Raw genomic sequence first — 24,063 nt, forward strand, 5'->3', positions numbered from 1 at the left:
ACATATCGTTTTAGGGGCCTCGGTTTTAGGAAATTTTCAAACTGTCTAATATTGTAGTTTTAACTCCACGAATGTCTTAATAATGGTAAATGAAGAAACTTTAATAAATGGAGTATGACCATCAGACGCACGTATGTTGATTTATGCTTTCCGAAACTCGAGATTTCGTCTGAGGGTCTCGGTTTTTGGAAATTTTCAAACTGTTTAATATTGTAGTTTTAACTCCACGAATGTCTTAATAATGGTAAATTAAGAAACTTTAATAAATGGAGTATGACCATCAGACGCACGTATGTTGATTTATGCCTTCCGAAAGTCGACATATCGTTTTAGGGGCCTCGGTTTTTGGAAATTTTCAAACTGTCTAATATTGTAGTTTTAACTCCACGAATGTCTTAATAATGGTAAATGAAGAAACTTTAATAAATGGAGTATGACCATCAGACGCACGTATGTTGATTTATGCCTTCCGAAACTCGAGATTTCGTTTGATGGCCTCGGTTTTTGGAAATTTTCAAACTGTTTAATATTGCAGTTTTAACTCCACGAATGTCTTAATAATGGTAAATTAAGAAACTTTAATAAATGGAGTATGACCATCAGACGCACGTATGTTGATTTATGCCTTCCGAAAGTCGACATATCGTTTTAGGGGCCTCGGTTTTAGGAAATTTTCAAACTGTCTAATATTGTAGTTTTAACTCCACGAATGTCTTAATAATGGTAAATGAAGAAACTTTAATAAATGGAGTATGACCATCAGACGCACGTATGTTGATTTATGCCTTCCGAAACTCGAGATTTCGTTTGATGGCCTCGGTTTTAGGAAATTTTCAAACTGTCTAAAATAATGATAAATGAAGAAACTTTAATAAATGGAGTATAACCATCAGACGCACGTATGTTGATTTATGCATTCCGAAACTCGAGATTTCGTCTGAGGGTCTCGGTTTTTGGAAATTTTCAAACTGTTTAATATTGCAGTTTTAACTCCACGAATGTCTTAATAATGGTAAATTAAGAAACTTTAATAAATGGAGTATGACCATCAGACGCACGTATGTTGATTTATGCCTTCCGAAAGTCGACATATCGTTTTAGGGGCCTCGGTTTTAGGAATTTTTCAAACTGTCTAATATTGTAGTTATAACTCCACGAATGTCGTAATAATGGTAAATGAAGAAACTTTAATAAATGGAGTATGACCATCAGACGCACGTATGTTGATTTATGCCTTCCGAAACTCGAGATTTCGTTTGATGGCCTCGGTTTTTGGAAATTTTCAAACTGTTTAATATTGCAGTTTTAACTCCACAAATATCTTAATAATGGTAAATTAAGAAACTTTAATAAATGGAGTATGACCATCAGACGCACGTATGTTGATTTATGCCTTCCGAAAGTCGACATATCGTTTTAGGGGCCTCGGTTTTAGGAAATTTTCAAACTGTCTAATATTGTAGTTTTAACTCCACGAATGTCTTAATAATGGTAAATGAAGAAACTTTAATAAATGGAGTATGACCATCAGACGCACGTATGTTGATTTATGCCTTCCGAAACTCGAGATTTCGTTTGATGGCCTCGGTTTTTGGAAATTTTCAAACTGTTTAATATTGCAGTTTTAACTCCACGAATGTCTTAATAATGGTAAATTAAGAAACTTTAATAAATGGAGTATGACCATCAGACGCACGTATGTTGATTTATGCCTTCCGAAAGTCGACATATCGTTTTAGGGGCCTCGGTTTTAGGAAATTTTCAAACTGTCTAATATTGTAGTTTTAACTCCACGAATGTCTTAATAATGGTAAATGAAGAAACTTTAATAAATGGAGTATGACCATCAGACGCACGTATGTTGATTTATGCCTTCCGAAACTCGAGATTTCGTTTGATGGCCTCGGTTTTAGGAAATTTTCAAACTGTCTAATATTGCAGTTTTAACTCCACGAATGTCTTAATAATGATAAATGAAGAAACTTTAATAAATGGAGTATAACCATCAGACGCACGTATGTTGATTTATGCATTCCGAAACTCGAGATTTCGTCTGAGGGTCTCGGTTTTTGGAAATTTTCAAACTGTTTAATATTGCAGTTTTAACTCCACGAATGTCTTAATAATGGTAAATTAAGAAACTTTAATAAATGGAGTATGACCATCAGACGCACGTATGTTGATTTATGCCTTCCGAAAGTCGACATATCGTTTTAGGGGCCTCGGTTTTAGTAATTTTTCAAACTGTCTAATATTGTAGTTATAACTCCACGAATGTCTTAATAATGGTAAATGAAGAAACTTTAATAAATGGAGTATGACCATCAGACGCACGTATGTTGATTTATGCCTTCCGAAACTCGAGATTTCGTTTGAGGGCCTCGGTTTTTGGAAATTTTCAAACTGTTTAATATTGCAGTTTTAACTCCACGAATGTCTTAATAATGGTAAATTAAGAAACTTTAATAAATGGAGTATGACCATCAGACGCACGTATGTTGATTTATGCCTTCCGAAAGTCGACATATCGTTTTAGGGGCCTCGGTTTTAGGAAATTTTCAAACTGTCTAATATTGTAGTTTTAACTCCACGAATGTCTTAATAATGGTAAATGAAGAAACTTTAATAAATGGAGTATGACCATCAGACGCACGTATGTTGATTTATGCCTTCCGAAACTCGAGATTTCGTTTGATGGCCTCGGTTTTTGGAAATTTTCAAACTGTTTAATATTGCAGTTTTAACTCCACGAATGTCTTAATAATGGTAAATTAAGAAACTTTAATAAATGGAGTATGACCATCAGACGCACGTATGTTGATTTATGCCTTCCGAAAGTCGACATATCGTTTTAGGGGCCTCGGTTTTAGGAAATTTTCAAACTGTCTAATATTGTAGTTTTAACTCCACGAATGTCTTAATAATGGTAAATGAAGAAACTTTAATAAATGGAGTATGACCATCAGACGCACGTATGTTGATTTATGCCTTCCGAAACTCGAGATTTCGTTTGATGGCCTCGGTTTTAGGAAATTTTCAAACTGTCTAATATTGCAGTTTTAACTCCACGAATGTCTTAATAATGATAAATGAAGAAACTTTAATAAATGGAGTATAACCATCGAGACGCACGTATGTTGATTTATGCATTCGAAACTCGAGATTTCGTCGAGGGTCTCGGTTTTGGAAATTTTCAAACTGTTTTAATATTGCGGTTTTAACTCCACGAATGTCTTAATAATGGTAAATGAAGAAACTTTAATAAATGGAGTATGACCATCGGACGCACGTATGTTGATTTATGCCTTCCGAAAGTCGACATATCGTTTTAGGGGCCTCGGTTTTAGGAATTTTTCAAACTGTCTAATATTGTAGTTATAACTCCACGAATGTCTTAATAATGGTAAATGAAGAAACTTTAATAAATGGAGTATGACCATCAGACGCACGTATGTTGATTTATGCCTTCCGAAACTCGAGATTTCGTTTGATGGCCTCGGTTTTTGGAAATTTTCAAACTGTTTAATATTGCAGTTTTAACTCCACGAATGTCTTAATAATGGTAAATTAAGAAACTTTAATAAATGGAGTATGACCATCAGACGCACGTATGTTGATTTATGCCTTCCGAAAGTCGACATATCGTTTTAGGGGCCTCGGTTTTAGGAAATTTTCAAACTGTCTAATATTGTAGTTTTAACTCCACGAATGTCTTAATAATGGTAAATGAAGAAACTTTAATAAATGGAGTATGACCATCAGACGCACGTATGTTGATTTATGCTTTCCGAAACTCGAGATTTCGTCGAGGGTCTCGGTTTTGGAAATTTTCAAACTGTTTAATATTGAAGTTTTAACTCCACGAATGTCTTAATAATGGTAAATTAAGAAAGTTTAATAAATGGAGTATGACCATCAGACGCACGTATGTTGATTTATGCCTTCCGAAAGTCGACATATCGTTTTAGGGGCCTCGGTTTTTGGAAATTTTCAAACTGTCTAATATTGTAGTTTTAACTCCACGAATGTCTTAATAATGGTAAATGAAGAAACTTTAATAAATGGAGTATGACCATCAGACGCACGTATGTTGATTTATGCCTTCCGAAACTCGAGATTTCGTTTTAGGGCCTCGGTTTTTGGAAATTTTCAAACTGTCTAATATTGCAGTTTTAACTCCACGAATATCTTAATAATGGTAAATGAAGAAACTTTAATAAATGGAGTATGACCATCAGACGCACGTATGTTGATTTATGCCTTCCGAAAGTCGAGATTTCGTTTTAGGGCCTCGGTTTTTGGGAATTTTCAAACTGTCTAATATTGCAGTTTTAACTCCACGAATGTCTTAATAATGGTAAATTAAGAAACTTTAATAAATGGAGTATGACCATCAGACGCACGTATGTTGATTTATGCCTTCCGAAACTCGAGATTTCGTTTGATGGCCTCGGTTTTTGGAAATTTTCAAACTGTTTAATATTGCAGTTTTAACTCCACGAATGTCTTAATAATGGTAAATTAAGAAACTTAAATAAATGGAGTATGACCATCAGACGCACGTATGTTGATTTATGCCTTCCGAAAGTCGACATATTGTTTTAGGGGCCTCGGTTTTAGGAAATTTTCAAACTGTCTAATATTGTAGTTTTAATTCCATGAATGTCTTAATAATGGTAAATGAAGAAACTTTAATAAATGGAGTATGACCATCAGACGCACGTATGTTGATTTATGCCTTCCGAAACTCGAGATTTCGTTTGATGGCCTTGGTTTTAGGAAATTTTCAAACTGTCTAATATTGCAGTTTTAACTCCACGAATGTCTTAATAATGATAAAAGAAGAAACTTTAATAAATGGAGTATAACCATCAGACGCACGTATGTTGATTTATGCTTTCCGAAACTCGAAATTTCGTCTGAGGGTCTCGGTTTTTGGGAATTTTCAAACTGTTTAATATTGCAGTTTTAACTCCACGAATGTCTTAATAATGGTAAATTAAGAAACTTTAATAAATGGAGTATGACCATCAGACGCACGTATGTTGATTTATGCCTTCCGAAAGTCGACATATCGTTTTAGGGGCCTCGGTTTTAGGAAATTTTCAAACTGTCTAATATTGTAGTTTTAACTCCACGAATGTCTTAATAATGGTAAATGAAGAAACTTTAATAAATGGAGTATGACCATCAGACGCACGTATGTTGATTTATGCCTTCCGAAACTCGAGATTTCGTTTGATGGCCTCGGTTTTTGGAAATTTTCAAACTGTTTAATATTGCAGTTTTAACTCCACGAATGTCTTAATAATGGTAAATTAAGAAACTTTAATAAATGGAGTATGACCATCAGACGCACGTATGTTGATTTATGCCTTCCGAAAGTCGACATATCGTTTTAGGGGCCTCGGTTTTAGGAAATTTTGAAACTGTCTAATATTGTAGTTTTAACTCCACGAATGTCTTAATAATGGTAAATGAAGAAACTTTAATAAATGGAGTATGACCATCAGACGCACGTATGTTGATTTATGCCTTCCGAAACTCGAGATTTCGTTTGATGGCCTCGGTTTTTGGAAATTTTCAAACTGTTTAATATTGCAGTTTTAACTCCACGAATGTCTTAATAATGGTAAATTAAGAAACTTTAATAAATGGAGTATGACCATCAGACGCACGTATGTTGATTTATGCTTTCCGAAAGTCGACATATCGTTTTAGGGGCCTCGGTTTTAGGAAATTTTCAAACTGTCTAATATTGTAGTTTTAACTCCACGAATGTCTTAATAATGGTAAATGAAGAAACTTTAATAAATGGAGTATGACCATGAGACGCACGTATGTTGATTTATGCCTTCCGAAACTCGAGATTTCTACTTGATGGCCTCGGTTTTAGGAAATTTTCAAACTGTCTAATATTGCCGTTTTAACTCCACGAATGTCTTAATAATGATAAATGAAGAAACTTTAATAAATGGAGTATAACCATCGGACGCACGTATGTTGATTTATGCATTCGAAACTCGAGATTTCGTCGAGGGTCTCGGTTTTGGAAATTTTCAAACTGTTTAATATTGCAGTTTTAACTCCACGAATGTCTTAATAATGGTAAATTAAGAAACTTTAATAAATGGAGTATGACCATCAGACGCACGTATGTTGATTTATGCCTTCCGAAAGTCGACATATCGTTTTAGGGGCCTCGGTTTTAGGAATTTTTCAAACTGTCTAATATTGTAGTTATAACTCCACGAATGTCTTAATAATGGTAAATGAAGAAACTTTAATAAATGGAGTATGACCATCAGACGCACGTATGTTGATTTATGCCTTCCGAAACTCGAGATTTCGTTTGATGGCCTCGGTTTTTGGAAATTTTCAAACTGTTTAATATTGCAGTTTTAACTCCACGAATGTCTTAATAATGGTAAATTAAGAAACTTTAATAAATGGAGTATGACCATCAGACGCACGTATGTTGATTTATGCCTTCCGAAAGTCGACATATCGTTTTAGGGGCCTCGGTTTTAGGAAATTTTCAAACTGTCTAATATTGTAGTTTTAACTCCACGAATGTCTTAATAATGGTAAATGAAGAAACTTTAATAAATGGAGTATGACCATCAGACGCACGTATGTTGATTTATGCTTTCCGAAACTCGAGATTTCGTCTGAGGGTCTCGGTTTTTGGAAATTTTCAAACTGTTTAATATTGTAGTTTTAACTCCACGAATGTCTTAATAATGGTAAATTAAGAAAGTTTAATAAATGGAGTATGACCATCAGACGCACGTATGTTGATTTATGCCTTCCGAAAGTCGACATATCGTTTTAGGGGCCTCGGTTTTTGGAAATTTTCAAACTGTCTAATATTGTAGTTTTAACTCCACGAATGTCTTAATAATGGTAAATGAAGAAACTTTAATAAATGGAGTATGACCATCAGACGCACGTATGTTGATTTATGCCTTCCGAAACTCGAGATTTCGTTTTAGGGCCTCGGTTTTTGGAAATTTTCAAACTGTCTAATATTGCAGTTTTAACTCCACGAATATCTTAATAATGGTAAATGAAGAAACTTTAATAAATGGAGTATGACCATCAGACGCACGTATGTTGATTTATGCCTTCCGAAAGTCGAGATTTCGTTTTAGGGCCTCGGTTTTTGGGAATTTTCAAACTGTCTAATATTGCAGTTTTAACTCCACGAATGTCTTAATAATGGTAAATGAAGAAACTTTAATAAATGGAGTATGACCATCAGACGCACGTATGTTGATTTATGCCTTCCGAAACTCGAGATTTCGTTTGATGGCCTCGGTTTTTGGAAATTTTCAAACTGTTTAATATTGCAGTTTTAACTCCACGAATGTCTTAATAATGGTAAATTAAGAAACTTTAATAAATGGAGTATGACCATCAGACGCACGTATGTTGATTTATGCCTTCCGAAAGTCGACATATCGTTTTAGGGGCCTCGGTTTTAGAAATTTTCAAACTGTCTAATATTGTAGTTTTAATTCCATGAATGTCTTAATAATGGTAAATGAAGAAACTTTAATAAATGGAGTATGACCATCAGACGCACGTATGTTGATTTATGCCTTCCGAAACTCGAGATTTCGTTTGATGGCCTCGGTTTTAGGAAATTTTCAAACTGTCTAATATTGCAGTTTTAACTCCACGAATGTCTTAATAATGATAAAAGAAGAAACTTTAATAAATGGAGTATAACCATCAGACGCACGTATGTTGATTTATGCTTTCCGAAACTCGAAATTTCGTCTGAGGGTCTCGGTTTTTGGGAATTTTCAAACTGTTTAATATTGCAGTTTTAACTCCACGAATGTCTTAATAATGGTAAATTAAGAAACTTTAATAAATGGAGTATGACCATCAGACGCACGTATGTTGATTTATGCCTTCCGAAAGTCGACATATCGTTTTAGGGGCCTCGGTTTTAGGAAATTTTCAAACTGTCTAATATTGTAGTTTTAACTCCACGAATGTCTTAATAATGGTAAATGAAGAAACTTTAATAAATGGAGTATGACCATCAGACGCACGTATGTTGATTTATGCTTTCCGAAACTCGAGATTTCGTCTGAGGGTCTCGGTTTTTGGAAATTTTCAAACTGTTTAATATTGTAGTTTTAACTCCACGAATGTTTTAATAATGGTAAATTAAGAAAGTTTAATAAATGGAGTATGACCATCAGACGCACGTATGTTGATTTATGCCTTCCGAAAGTCGACATATCGTTTTAGGGGCCTCGGTTTTTGGAAATTTTCAAACTGTCTAATATTGTAGTTTTAACTCCACGAATGTCTTAATAATGGTAAATGAAGAAACTTTAATAAATGGAGTATGACCATCAGACGCACGTATGTTGATTTATGCCTTCCGAAACTCGAGATTTCGTTTTAGGGCCTCGGTTTTTGGAAATTTTCAAACTGTCTAATATTGCAGTTTTAACTCCACGAATATCTTAATAATGGTAAATGAAGAAACTTTAATAAATGGAGTATGACCATCAGACGCACGTATGTTGATTTATGCCTTCCGAAAGTCGACATATCGTTTTAGGGGCCTCGGTTTTAGGAAATTTTCAAACTGTCTAATATTGTAGTTTTAACTCCACGAATGTCTTAATAATGGTAAATGAAGAAACTTTAATAAATGGAGTATGACCATCGACGCACGTATGTTGATTTATGCTTTCCAAACTCGAGATTTCGTCGAGGGTCTCGGTTTTGGAAATTTTCAAACTGTTTAATATTGTAGTTTTAACTCCACGAATGTCTTAATAATGGTAAATTAAGAAAGTTTAATAAATGGAGTATGACCATCAGACGCACGTATGTTGATTTATGCCTTCCGAAAGTCGACATATCGTTTTAGGGGCCTCGGTTTTTGGAAATTTTCAAACTGTCTAATATTGTAGTTTTAACTCCACGAATGTCTTAATAATGGTAAATGAAGAAACTTTAATAAATGGAGTATGACCATCAGACGCACGTATGTTGATTTATGCCTTCCGAAACTCGAGATTTCGTTTTAGGGCCTCGGTTTTTGGAAATTTTCAAACTGTCTAATATTGCTGTTTTAACTCCACGAATATCTTAATAATGGTAAATGAAGAAACTTTAATAAATGGAGTATGACCATCAGACGCACGTATGTTGATTTATGCCTTCCGAAAGTCGAGATTTCGTTTTAGGGCCTCGGTTTTTGGAAATTTTCAAACTGTCTAATATTGCAGTTTTAACTCCACGAATGTCTTAATAATGATAAATGAAGAAACTTTAATAAATGGAGTATGACCATCAGACGCACGTATGTTGATTTATGCCTTCCGAAACTCGAGATTTCGTTTGATGGCCTCGGTTTTTGGAAATTTTCAAACTGTTTAATATTGCAGTTTTAACTCCACGAATGTCTTAATAATGGTAAATTAAGAAACTTTAATAAATGGAGTATGACCATCAGACGCACGTATGTTGATTTATGCCTTCCGAAAGTCGACATATCGTTTTAGGGGCCTCGGTTTTAGAAATTTTCAAACTGTCTAATATTGTAGTTTTAATTCCATGAATGTCTTAATAATGGTAAATGAAGAAACTTTAATAAATGGAGTATGACCATCAGACGCACGTATGTTGATTTATGCCTTCCGAAACTCGAGATTTCGTTTGATGGCCTCGGTTTTAGGAAATTTTCAAACTGTCTAATATTGCAGTTTTAACTCCACGAATGTCTTAATAATGATAAAAGAAGAAACTTTAATAAATGGAGTATAACCATCGAGGCGCACGTATGTTGATTTATGCTTTCCGAAACTCGAAATTTCGTCTGAGGGTCTCGGTTTTTGGGAATTTTCAAACTGTTTAATATTGCAGTTTTAACTCCACGAATGTCTTAATAATGGTAAATTAAGAAACTTTAATAAATGGAGTATGACCATCAGACGCACGTATGTTGATTTATGCCTTCCGAAAGTCGACATATCGTTTTAGGGGCCTCGGTTTTAGGAAATTTTCAAACTGTCTAATATTGTAGTTTTAACTCCACGAATGTCTTAATAATGGTAAATGAAGAAACTTTAATAAATGGAGTATGACCATCAGACGCACGTATGTTGATTTATGCCTTCCGAAACTCGAGATTTCGTTTGATGGCCTCGGTTTTTGGAAATTTTCAAACTGTTTAATATTGCAGTTTTAACTCCACGAATGTCTTAATAATGGTAAATTAAGAAACTTTAATAAATGGAGTATGACCATCAGACGCACGTATGTTGATTTATGTCTTCCGAAAGTCGACATATCGTTTTAGGGGCCTCGGTTTTAGGAAATTTTCAAACTGTCTAATGTTGCAGTTTTAACTCCACGAATGTCTTAATAATGTTAAATGAAGAAACTTTAATAAATGGAGTATGACCATCAGACGCACGTATGTTGATTTATGCCTTCCGAAACTTGAGATTTCGTTTTAGGACCTCGGTTTTTGGGAATTTTCAAACTGTCTAATATTGCAGTTTTAACTCCACGAATATCTTAATAATGGTAAATGAAGAAACTTTAATAAATGGAGTATGACCATCAGACGCACGTATGTTGATTTATTCCTTCCGAAAGTCGAGATTTCGTTTTAGGGCCTCGGTTTTTGGGAATTTTCAAACTGTCTAATATTGCAGTTTTAACTCCACGAATGTCTTAATAATGGTAAATGAAGAAACTTTAATAAATGGAGTATGACAATCAGACGCACGTATGTTGATTTATGCCTTCCGAAACTCGAGATTTCGTTTGATGGCCTCGGTTTTAGGAAATTTTCAAACTGTCTAATATTGCAGTTTTAACTCCACGAATGTCTTAATAATGATAAATGAAGAAACTTTAATAAATGGAGTATGACCATCAGACGCACGTATGTTGATTTATGCTTTCCGAAACTCGAGATTTCGTCTCAGGGTCTCGGTTTTTGGAAATTTTCAAACTGTTTAATATTGCAGTTTTAACTCCACGAATGTCTTAATAATGGTAAATTAAGAAACTTTAATAAATGGAGTATGACCATCAGACGCACGTATGTTGATTTATGCCTTCCGAAAGTCGACATATCGTTTTAGGGGCCTCGGTTTTAGGAAATTTTCAAACTGTCTAATATTGTAGTTTTAACTCCACGAATGTCTTAATAATGGTAAATGAAGAAACTTTAATAAATGGAGTATGACCATCAGACGCACGTATGTTGATTTATGCTTTCCGAAACTCGAGATTTCGTCTGAGAGTCTCGGTTTTTGGAAATTTTCAAACTGTTTAATATTGTAGTTTTAACTCCACGAATATCTTAATAATGGTAAATTAAGAAACTTTAATAAATGGAGTATGACCATCAGACGCACGTATGTTGATTTATGGCTTCCGAAAGTCGACATATCGTTTTAGGGGCCTCGGTTTTTGGAAATTTTCAAACTGTCTAATATTGTAGTTTTAACTCCACGAATGTCTTAATAATGGTAAATGAAGAAACTTTAATAAATGGAGTATGACCATCAGACGCACGTATGTTAATTTATGCCTTCCGAAACTCGAGATTTCGTTTTAGGGCTCGGTTTTTGGAAATTTTCAAACTGTCTAATATTGCAGTTTTAACTCCACGAATATCTTAATAATGGTAAATGAAGAAACTTTAATAAATGGAGTATGACCATCAGACGCACGTATGTTGATTTATGCCTTCCGAAAGTCGAGATTTCGTTTTAGGGCCTCGGTTTTTGGGAATTTTCAAACTGTCTAATATTGCAGTTTTAACTCCACGAATGTCTTAATAATGGTAAATGAAGAAACTTTAATAAATAGAGTATGACCATCAGACGCACGTATGTTGATTTATGCCTTCCGAAACTCGAGATTTCGTTTGATGGCCTCGGTTTTTGGAAATTTTCAAACTGTTTAATATTGCAGTTTTAACTCCACGAATGTCTTAATAATGGTAAATTAAGAAACTTTAATAAATGGAGTATGACCATCAGACGCACGTATGTTGATTTATGCCTTCCGAAAGTCGACATATCGTTTTAGGGGCTTCGGTTTTAGGAAATTTTCAAACTGTCTAATATTGTAGTTTTAACTCCACGAATGTCTTAATAATGGTAAATGAAGAAACTTTAATAAATGGAGTATGACCATCAGACGCACGTATGTTGATTTATGCCTTCCGAAACTCGAGATTTCGTTTGATGGCCTCGGTTTTAGGAAATTTTCAAACTGTCTAATATTGCAGTTTTAACTCCACGAATGTCTTAATAATGATAAATGAAGAAACTTTAATAAATGGGGTATAACCATAAGACGCACGTATGTTGATTTATGCTTTCCGAAACTCGAGATTTCGTCTGAGGGTCTCGGTTTTTGGAAATTTTCAAACTGTTTAATATTGCAGTTTTAACTCCACGAATGTCTTAATAATGGTAAATTAAGAAACTTTAATAAATGGAGTATGACCATCAGACGCACGTATGTTGATTTATGGCTTCCGAAAGTCGACATATCGTTTTAGGGGCCTCGGTTTTTGGAAATTTTCAAACTGTCTAATATTGTAGTTTTAACTCCACGAATGTCTTAATAATGGTAAATGAAGAAACTTTAATAAATGGAGTATGACCATCGGGACGCACGTATGTTAATTTATGCCTTCCGAAACTCGAGATTTCGTTTTAGGGCTCGGTTTTTGGAAATTTTCAAACTGTCTAATATTGCAGTTTTAACTCCACGAATATCTTAATAATGGTAAATGAAGAAACTTTAATAAATGGAGTATGACCATCAGACGCACGTATGTTGATTTATGCCTTCCGAAAGTCGAGATTTCGTTTTAGGGCCTCGGTTTTTGGGAATTTTCAAACTGTCTAATATTGCAGTTTTAACTCCACGAATGTCTTAATAATGGTAAATGAAGAAACTTTAATAAATAGAGTATGACCATCAGACGCACGTATGTTGATTTATGCCTTCCGAAACTCGAGATTTCGTTTGATGGCCTCGGTTTTTGGAAATTTTCAAACTGTTTAATATTGCAGTTTTAACTCCACGAATGTCTTAATAATGGTAAATTAAGAAACTTTAATAAATGGAGTATGACCATCAGACGCACGTATGTTGATTTATGCCTTCCGAAAGTCGACATATCGTTTTAGGGGCTTCGGTTTTAGGAAATTTTCAAACTGTCTAATATTGTAGTTTTAACTCCACGAATGTCTTAATAATGGTAAATGAAGAAACTTTAATAAATGGAGTATGACCATCAGACGCACGTATGTTGATTTATGCCTTCCGAAACTCGAGATTTCGTTTGATGGCCTCGGTTTTAGGAAATTTTCAAACTGTCTAATATTGCAGTTTTAACTCCACGAATGTCTTAATAATGATAAATGAAGAAACTTTAATAAATGGAGTATAACCATAAGACGCACGTATGTTGATTTATGCTTTCCGAAACTCGAGATTTCGTCTGAGGGTCTCGGTTTTTGGAAATTTTCAAACTGTTTAATATTGCAGTTTTAACTCCACGAATGTCTTAATAATGGTAAATTAAGAAACTTTAATAAATGGAGTATGACCATCAGACGCACGTATGTTGATTTATGTCTTCCGAAAGTCGACATATCGTTTTAGGGGCCTCGGTTTTAGGAAATTTTCAAACTGTCTAATGTTGCGTTTTAACTCCACGAATGTCTTAATAATGATAAATGAAGAAACTTTAATAAATGGAGTATGACCATCAGACGCACGTATGTTGATTTATGCCTTCCGAAACTCGAGATTTCGTTTGATGGCCTCGGTTTTTGGAAATTTTCAAACTGTTTAATATTGCAGTTTTAACTCCACGAATGTCTTAATAATGGTAAATTAAGAAACTTTAATAAATGGAGTATGACCATCAGACGCACGTATGTTGATTTATGTCTTCCGAAAGTCGACATATCGTTTTAGGGGCCTCGGTTTTAGGAAATTTTCAAACTGTCTAATGTTGCAGTTTTAACTCCACGAATGTCTTAATAATGATAAATGAAGAAACTTTAATAAATGGAGTATGACCATCAGACGCACGTATGTTGATTTATGCTTTCCGAAACTCGAGATTTCGTCTCAGGGTCTCGGTTTTTGGAAATTTTCAAACTGTTTAATATTGCAGTTTTAACTCCACGAATGTCTTAATAATGGTAAATTAAGAAACTTTAATAAATGGAGTATGACCATCAGACGCACGTATGTTGATTTATGCCTTCGGAAAGTCGACATATCGTTTTAGGGGCCTCGGTTTTAGGAAATTTTCAAACTGTTTAATATTGCAGTTTTAACTCCACGAATGTCTTAATAATGGTAAATTAAGAAACTTTAATAAATGGAGTATGACCATCAGACGCACGTATGTTGATTTATGCTTTCCGAAACTCGAGATTTCGTTTTAGGGGCCTCGGTTTTAGGAAATTTTCAAACTGTCTAATGTTGCAGTTTTAACTCCACGAATGTCTTAATAATGGTAAATGAAGAAACTTTAATAAATGGAGTATGACCATCAGACGCACGTATGTTGATTTATGCCTTCCGAAACTTGAGATTTCGTTTTAGGACCTCGGTTTTTGGGAATTTTCAAACTGTCTAATATTGCAGTTTTAACTCCACGAATATCTTAATAATGGAAAATGAAGAAACTTTAATAAATGGAGTATGACCATCAGACGCACGTATGTTGATTTATTCCTTCCGAAAGTCGAGATTTCTTTTTAGGGCCTCGGTTTTTGGGAATTTTCAAACTGTCTAATATTGCAGTTTTAACTCCACGAATGTCTTAATAATGGTAAATGAAGAAACTTTAATAAATGGAGTATGACAATCAGACGCACGTATGTTGATTTATGCCTTCCGAAACTCGAGATTTCGTTTGATGGCCTCGGTTTTAGGAAATTTTCAAACTGTCTAATATTGCAGTTTTAACTCCACGAATGTCTTAATAATGATAAATGAAGAAACTTTAATAAATGGAGTATGACCATCAGACGCACGTATGTTGATTTATGCTTTCCGAAACTCGAGATTTCGTCTCAGGGTCTCGGTTTTTGGAAATTTTCAAACTGTTTAATATTGCAGTTTTAACTCCACGAATGTCTTAATAATGGTAAATTAAGAAACTTTAATAAATGGAGTATGACCATCAGACGCACGTATGTTGATTTATGCCTTCCGAAAGTCGACATATCGTTTTAGGGGCCTCGGTTTTAGGAAATTTTCAAACTGTCTAATATTGTAGTTTTAACTCCACGAATGTCTTAATAATGGTAAATGAAGAAACTTTAATAAATGGAGTATGACCATCAGACGCACGTATGTTGATTTATGCTTTCCGAAACTCGAGATTTCGTCTGAGAGTCTCGGTTTTTGGAAATTTTCAAACTGTTTAATATTGTAGTTTTAACTCCACGAATATCTTAATAATGGTAAATTAAGAAACTTTAATAAATGGAGTATGACCATCAGACGCACGTATGTTGATTTATGCCTTCCGAAAGTCGACATATCGTTTTAGGGGCCTCGGTTTTTGGAAATTTTCAAACTGTCTAATATTGTAGTTTTAACTCCACGAATGTCTTAATAATGGTAAATGAAGAAACTTTAATAAATGGAGTATGACCATCAGACGCACGTATGTTGATTTATACCTTCCGAAACTCGAGATTTCGTTTGATGGCCTCGGTTTTTGGAAATTTTTAAACCGTCTAATATTGCAGTTTTAACTCCATGAATGTCTTAATAATGATAAATGAAGAAACTTTAATAAATGGAGTATGACCATCAGACGCACGTATGTTGATTTATGCTTTCCGAAACTCGAGATTTCGTCTAAGGGTCTCGGTTTTTGGAAATTTTCAAACTGTTTAATATTGCAGTTTTAACTCCACGAATGTCTTAATAATGGTAAATTAAGAAACTTTAATAAATGGAGTATGACCATCAGACGCACGTATGTTGATTTATGCCTTCCGAAAGTCGACATTTCGTTTTAGGGCCTCGGTTTTTAGAAATTTTCAAACTGTCTAATATTGCAGTTTTAACTCCACGAATATCTTAATAATGGTAAATGAAGAAACTTTAATAAATGGAGTATGACCATCAGACGCACGTATGTTGATTTATGCCTTCCGAAACTCGAGATTTCGTTTGATGGCCTCGGTTTTTGGAAATTTCAAACTGTTTAATATTGCAGTTTTAACTCCACGAATGTCTTAATAATGGTAAATTAAGAAACTTTAATAAATGGAGTATGACCATCAGACGCACGTATGTTGATTTATGCTTTCCGAAAGTCGACATATCGTTTTAGGGGCCTCGGTTTTTGGAAATTTTCAAACTGTCTAATATTGTAGTTTTAACTCCACAAATGTCTTAATAATGGTAAATGAAGAAGCTTTAATAAAAGGAGTATGACCATCAGACGCACGTATGTTGATTTATGACTTCCGAAACTCGAGATTTCGTTTGATGGCCTCGGTTTTTGGAAATTTTCAAACTGTCTAATATTGCAGTTTTAACTCCACGAATGTCTTAATAATGGTAAATGAAGAAACTTTAATAAATGGAGTATGACCATCAGACGCACGTATGTTGATTTATGCCTTCCGAAACTCGAGATTTCGTTTGATGGCCTCGGTTTTTGGAAATTTTTAAACCGTCTAATATTGCAGTTTTAACTCCATGAATGTCTTAATAATGATAAATGAAGAAACTTTAATAAATGGAGTATGACCATCAGACGCACGTATGTTGATTTATGCTTTCCGAAACTCGAGATTTCGTCTAAGGGTCTCGGTTTTTGGAAATTTTCAAACTGTTTAATATTGCAGTTTTAACTCCACGAATGTCTTAATAATGGTAAATTAAGAAACTTTAATAAATGGAGTGACCATCGACGCACGTATGTTGATTTATGCCTTCCGAAAGTCGACATTTCGTTTTAGGGCCTCGGTTTTTAGAAATTTTCAAACTGTCTAATATTGCAGTTTTAACTCCACGAATATCTTAATAATGGTAAATGAAGAAACTTTAATAAATGGAGTATGACCATCGAGACGCGTATGTTGATTTATGCCTTCCGAAAGTCGACATATCGTTTTAGGGGCCTCGGTTTTAGGAAATTTTCAAACTGTCTAATATTGTAGTTTTAACTCCACGAATGTCTTAATAATGGTAAATGAAGAAACTTTAATAAATGGAGTATGACCATCAGACGCACGTATGTTGATTTATGCCTTCCGAAACTCGAGATTTCGTTTGATGGCCTCGGTTTTTGGAAATTTCAAACTGTTTAATATTGCAGTTTTAACTCCACGAATGTCTTAATAATGGTAAATTAAGAAACTTTAATAAATGGAGTATGACCATCAGACGCACGTATGTTGATTTATGCCTTCCGAAAGTCGACATATCGTTTTAGGGGCCTCGGTTTTAGGAAATTTTCAAACTGTCTAATATTTTAGTTTTAACTCCACGAATGTCTTAATAATGGTAAATGAAGAAACTTTAATAAATGGAGTATGACCATCAGACGCACGTATGTTGATTTATGCTTTCCGAAACTCGAGATTTCGTCGAGGGTCTCGGTTTTTTGGAAATTTTCAAACTGCTTTTAATATTGCGTTTTAACTCCATGAATGTCTTAATAATGGTAAATTAAGAAACTTTAATAAATGGAGTATGACCATCAGACGCACGTATGTTGATTTATGCTTTCCGAAAGTCGACATATCGTTTTAGGGGCCTCGGTTTTTGTAAATTTTCAAACTGTCTAATATTGTAGTTTTAACTCCACAAATGTCTTAATAATGGTAAATGAAGAAACTTTAATAAAAGGAGTATGACCATCAGACGCACGTATGTTGATTTATGACTTCCGAAACTCGAGATTTCGTTTGATGGCCTCGGTTTTTGGAAATTTTCAAACTGTCTAATATTGCAGTTTTAACTCCACGAATGTCTTAATAATGGTAAATGAAGAAACTTAAATAAATGGAGTATGACCATCAGACGCACGTATGTTGATTTATGCCTTCCGAAACTCGAGATTTCGTTTGATGGCCTCGGTTTTTGGAAATTTTTAAACTGTCTAATATTGCAGTTTTAACTCCACGAATGTCTTAATAATGGTAAATTAAGAAACTTTAATAAATGGAGTATGACCATCAGACGCACGTATGTTGATTTATGCCTTCCGAAAGTCGACATTTCGTTTTAGGGCCTCGGTTTTTGGAAATTTTCAAACTGTCTAATATTGCAGTTTTAACTCCACGAATATCTTAATAATGGTAAATGAAGAAACTTTAATAAATGGAGTATGACCATCAGACGCACGTATGTTGATTTGTGCCTTCCGAAAGTCGAGATTTCGTTTGAGGGCCTCGGTTTTTGGAAATTTTCAAACTGTCTAATATTGCAGTTTTAACTCCACGAATGTCTTAATAATGGTAAATGAAGAAACTTTAATAAATGGAGTATGACCATCAGACGCACGTATGTTGATTTATGCCTTCCGAAACTCGAGATTTCGTTTGATGGCCTCGGTTTTTGGAAATTTTTAAACTGTCTAATATTGCAGTTTTAACTCCATGAATGTCTTAATAATGATAAATGAAGAAACTTTAATAAATGGAGTATGACCATCAGACGCACGTATGTTGATTTATGCCTTCCGAAACTCGAGATTTCGTTTGAGGGTCTCGATTTTTGGAAATTTTCTAATTGTCTAATATTGCAGTGTTAACTCCACGAATGTCTTAATAATGGTAAATGAAGAAACTTTAATAAATGGAGTATGACCATCAGACGCACGTATGTCGATTTATGCCTTCCGAAACTCGAGATTTCGTTTGATGGCCTCGGTTTTTGGAAATTTTCAAACTGTCTAATATTGCAGTTTTAACTCCACGAATGTCTTAATAATGATAAATGAAGAAACTTTAATAAATGGAGTATGACCATCAGACGCACGTATGTCGATTTATGCCTTCCGAAACTCGAGATTTCGTTTGATGGCCTCGGTTTTTGGAAATTTTCAAACTGTCTAATATTGCAGTTTTAACTCCACGAATGTCTTAATAATGATAAATGAAGAAACTTTAATAAATGGAGTATGACCATCAGACGCACGTATGTTGATTTATGCCTTCCGAAACTCGAGATTTCGTTTGATGGCCTCGGTTTTAGGAAATTTTCAAACTGTCTAATATTGCGCTTTAACTCCACGAATGTCTTGATAATGATAAATGAAGAAACTTTAATAAATGGAGTATGACCATCAGACGCACGTATGTTGATTTATGCTTTCCGAAACTCGAGATTTCGTTTGATGGCCTCGGTTTTTGGAAATTTTCAAACTGTTTAATATTGCAGTTTTAACTCCACGAATGTCTTAATAATGATAAATTAAGAAACTTTAATATATGGAGTATGACCATCAGACGCACGTATGTTGATTTATGCCTTCCGAAAGTCGACATATCGTTTTAGGGGCCTCGGTTTTAGGAAATTTTCAAACTGTCTAATATTGTAGTTTTAACTCCACGAATGTCTTAATAATGGTAAATGAAGAAACTTTAATAAATGGAGTATGACCATCAGACGCACGTATGTTGATTTATGCCTTCCGAAACTCGAGATTTCGTTTGATGGCCTCGGTTTTTGGAAATTTCAAACTGTTTAATATTGCAGTTTTAACTCCACGAATGTCTTAATAATGGTAAATTAAGAAACTTTAATAAATGGAGTATGACCATCAGACGCACGTATGTTGATTTATGCCTTCCGAAAGTCGACATATCGTTTTAGGGGCCTCGGTTTTAGGAAATTTTCAAACTGTCTAATATTTTAGATTTAACTCCACGAATGTCTTAATAATGGTAAATTAAGAAACTTTAATAAATGGAGTATGACCATCAGACGCACGTATGTTGATTTATGCTTTCCGAAAGTCGACATATCGTTTTAGGGGCCTCGGTTTTTGGAAATTTTCAAACTGTCTAATATTGTAGTTTTAACTCCACAAATGTCTTAATAATGGTAAATGAAGAAACTTTAATAAAAGGAGTATGACCATCAGACGCACGTATGTTGATTTATGACTTCCGAAACTCGAGATTTCGTTGGATGGCCTCGGTTTTTGGAAATTTTCAAACTGTCTAATATTGCTGTTTTAACTCCACGAATGTCTTAATAATGGTAAATGAAGAAACTTAAATAAATGGAGTATGACCATCAGACGCACGTATGTTGATTTATGCCTTCCGAAACTCGAGATTTCGTTTGATGGCCTCGGTTTTTGGAAATTTTTAAACTGTCTAATATTGCAGTTTTAACTCCATGAATGTCTTAATAATGATAAATGAAGAAACTTTAATAAATGGAGTATGACCATCGACGCACGTATGTTGATTTATGCTTTCCAAACTCGAGATTTCGTTCAGGGGTCTCGGTTTTGGAAATTTTCAAACTGTTTAATATTGCAGTTTTAACTCCACGAATGTCTTAATAATGGTAAATTAAGAAACTTTAATAAATGGAGTATGACCATCAGACGCACGTATGTTGATTTATGCCTTCCGAAAGTCGACATTTCGTTTTAGGGCCTCGGTTTTTTGAAATTTTCAAACTGTCTAATATTGCAGTTTTAACTCCACGAATATCTTAATAATGGTAAATGAAGAAACTTTAATAAATGGAGTATGACCATCAGACGCACGTATGTTGATTTGTGCCTTCCGAAAGTCGAGATTTCGTTTTAGGGACTCGGTTTTTGGGAATTTTCAAACTGTCTAATATTGCAGTTTTAACTCCACGAATGTCTTAATAATGGTAAATGAAGAAACTTTAATAAATGGAGTATGACCATCAGACGAACGTATGTTGATTTATGCCTTCCGAAAGTCGAGATTTCGTTTGAGGGCCTCGGTTTTAGGATATTTTCAAACTGTCTAATATTGCAGTTTTAACTTCATGAATGTCTTAATAATAATAAATGACGAAACTTTAAAAAATGAAGTATGACCATCAGACGAACGTATGCTGATTTATGCCTTCCGAAAGTCGAGATTTCGTTTTAGGACCTCGGTTTTTGGGAATTTTCAAACTGTCTAATATTGCAGTTTTAACTCCACGAATGTCTTAATAATGGTAAATGAAGAAACTTTAATAAAAGGAGTATGACCATCAGACGCACGTATGTTGATTTATGACTTCCGAAACTCGAGATTTCGTTTGATGGCCTCGGTTTTTGGAAATTTTCAAACTGTCTAATATTGCAGTTTTAACTCCACGAATGTCTTAATAATGGTAAATGAAGAAACTTAAATAAATGGAGTATGACCATCAGACGCAAGTATGTTGATTTATGCCTTCCGAAACTCGAGATTTCGTTTGATGGCCTCGGTTTTTGGAAATTTTTAAACTGTCTAATATTGCAGTTTTAACTCCATGAATGTCTTAATAATGATAAATGAAGAAACTTTAATAAATGGAGTATGACCATCAGACGCACGTATGTTGATTTATGCTTTCCGAAACTCGAGATTTCGTCTAAGGGTCTCGGTTTTTGGAAATTTTCAAACTGTTTAATATTGCAGTTTTAACTCCACGAATGTCTTAATAATGGTAAATTAAGAAACTTTAATAAATGGAGTATGACCATCAGACGCACGTATGTTGATTTATGCCTTCCGAAAGTCGACATTTCGTTTTAGGGCCTCGGTTTTTGGAAATTTTCAAACTCTAATAATATTGCGTTTTAACTCCACGAATATCTTAATAATGGTAAATGAAGAAACTTTAATAAATGGAGTATGACCATCAGACGCACGTATGTTGATTTGTGCCTTCCGAAAGTCGAGATTTCGTTTTAGGGCCTCGGTTTTTGGGAATTTTCAAACTGTCTAATATTGCAGTTTTAACTCCACGAATGTCTTAATAATGGTAAATGAAGAAACTTTAATAAATGGAGTATGACCATCAGACGAACGTATGTTGATTTATGCCTTCCGAAAGTCGAGATTTCGTTTGAGGGCCTCGGTTTTAGGATATTTTCAAACTGTCTAATATTGCAGTTTTAACTCCATGAATGTCTTAATAATAATAAATGACGAAACTTTAAAAAATGAAGTATGACCATCAGACGAACGTATGCTGATTTATGCCTTCCGAAAGTCGAGATTTCGTTTTAGGACCTCGGTTTTTGGGAATTTTCAAACTGTCTAATATTGCAGTTTTAACTCCACGAATGTCTTAATAATGGTAAATGAAGAAACTTTAATAAATGGAGTATGACCATCAGACGCACGTATGTTGATTTATGCCTTCCGAAACTCGAGATTTCGTTTGATGGCCTCGGTTTTTGGAAATTTTTAAACTGTCTAATATTGCAGTTTTAACTCCATGAATGTCTTAATAATGATAAATGAAGAAACTTTAATAAATGGAGTATGACCATCAGACGCACGTATGTTGATTTATGCCTTCCGAAACTCGAGATTTCGTTTGAGGGTCTCGATTTTTGGAAATTTTCTAATTGTCTAATATTGCAGTGTTAACTCCACGAATGTCTTAATAATGGTAAATGAAGAAACTTTAATAAATGGAGTATGACCATCGACGCGCGCACGTATGTCGATTTATGCCTTCCGAAACTCGAGATTTCGTTTGATGGCCTCGGTTTTTGGAAATTTTCAAACTGTCTAATATTGCAGTTTTAACTCCACGAATGTCTTAATAATGATAAATGAAGAAACTTTAATAAATGGAGTATGACCATCAGACGCACGTATGTCGATTTATGCCTTTCGAAACTCGAGATTTCGATTGATGGCCTCGGTTTTTGGAAATTTTCAAACTGTCTAATATTTCAGTTTTAACTCCACGAATGTCTTAATAATGGTAAATGAAGAAACTTTAATAAATAGAGCATGACCATCAGACGCACGTATGTTGATTTATGCCTTCCGAAACTCGAGATTTCGTTTGATGGCCTCGGTTTTTGGAAATTTTCAAACTGTTTAATATTGCAGTTTTAACTCCACGAATGTCTTAATAATGGTAAATTAAGAAACTTTAATAAATGGAGTATGACCATCAGACGCACGTATGTTGATTTATGCCTTCCGAAAGTCGACATATCGTTTTAGGGGCCTCGGTTTCAGGAAATTTTCAAACTGTCTAATATTGTAGTTTTAACTCCACGAATGTCTTAATAATGGTAAATGAAGAAACTTTAATAAATGGAGTATGACCATCAGACGCACGTATGTTGATTTATGCCTTCCGAAACTCGAGATTTCGTTTGATGGCCTCGGTTTTAGGAAATTTTCAAACTGTCTAATATTGCAGTTTTAACTCCACGAATGTCTTGATAATGATAAATGAAGAAACTTTAATAAATGGAGTATGACCATCAGACGCACGTATGTTGATTTATGCTTTCCGAAACTCGAGATTTCGTTTGATGGCCTCGGTTTTTGGAAATTTTCAAACTGTTTAATATTGCAGTTTTAACTCCTTGAATGTCTTAATAATGATAAATTAAGAAACTTTAATATATGGAGTATGACCATCAGACGCACGTATGTTGATTTATGCCTTCCGAAAGTCGACATATCGTTTTAGGGGCCTCGGTTTTAGGAAATTTTCAAACTGTCTAATATTGTAGTTTTAACTCCACGAATGTCTTAATAATGGTAAATGAAGAAACTTTAATAAATGGAGTATGACCATCAGAAGCACGTATGTTGATTTATGCCTTCCGAAACTCGAGATTTCGTTTGATGGCCTCGGTTTTTGGAAATTTAAAACTGTTTAATATTGCAGTTTTAACTCCACGAATGTCTTAATAATGGTAAATTAAGAAACTTTAATGAATGGAGTATGACCATCAGACGCACGTATGTTGATTTATGCCTTCCGAAAGTCGACATATCGTTTTAGGGGCCTCGGTTTTAGGAAATTTTCAAACTGTCTAATATTTTA

Source organism: Silene latifolia, chromosome 10 (genome assembly GCF_048544455.1).
Source record: "Silene latifolia isolate original U9 population chromosome 10, ASM4854445v1, whole genome shotgun sequence".
Taxonomy (NCBI): Eukaryota; Viridiplantae; Streptophyta; class Magnoliopsida; order Caryophyllales; family Caryophyllaceae; genus Silene; species Silene latifolia.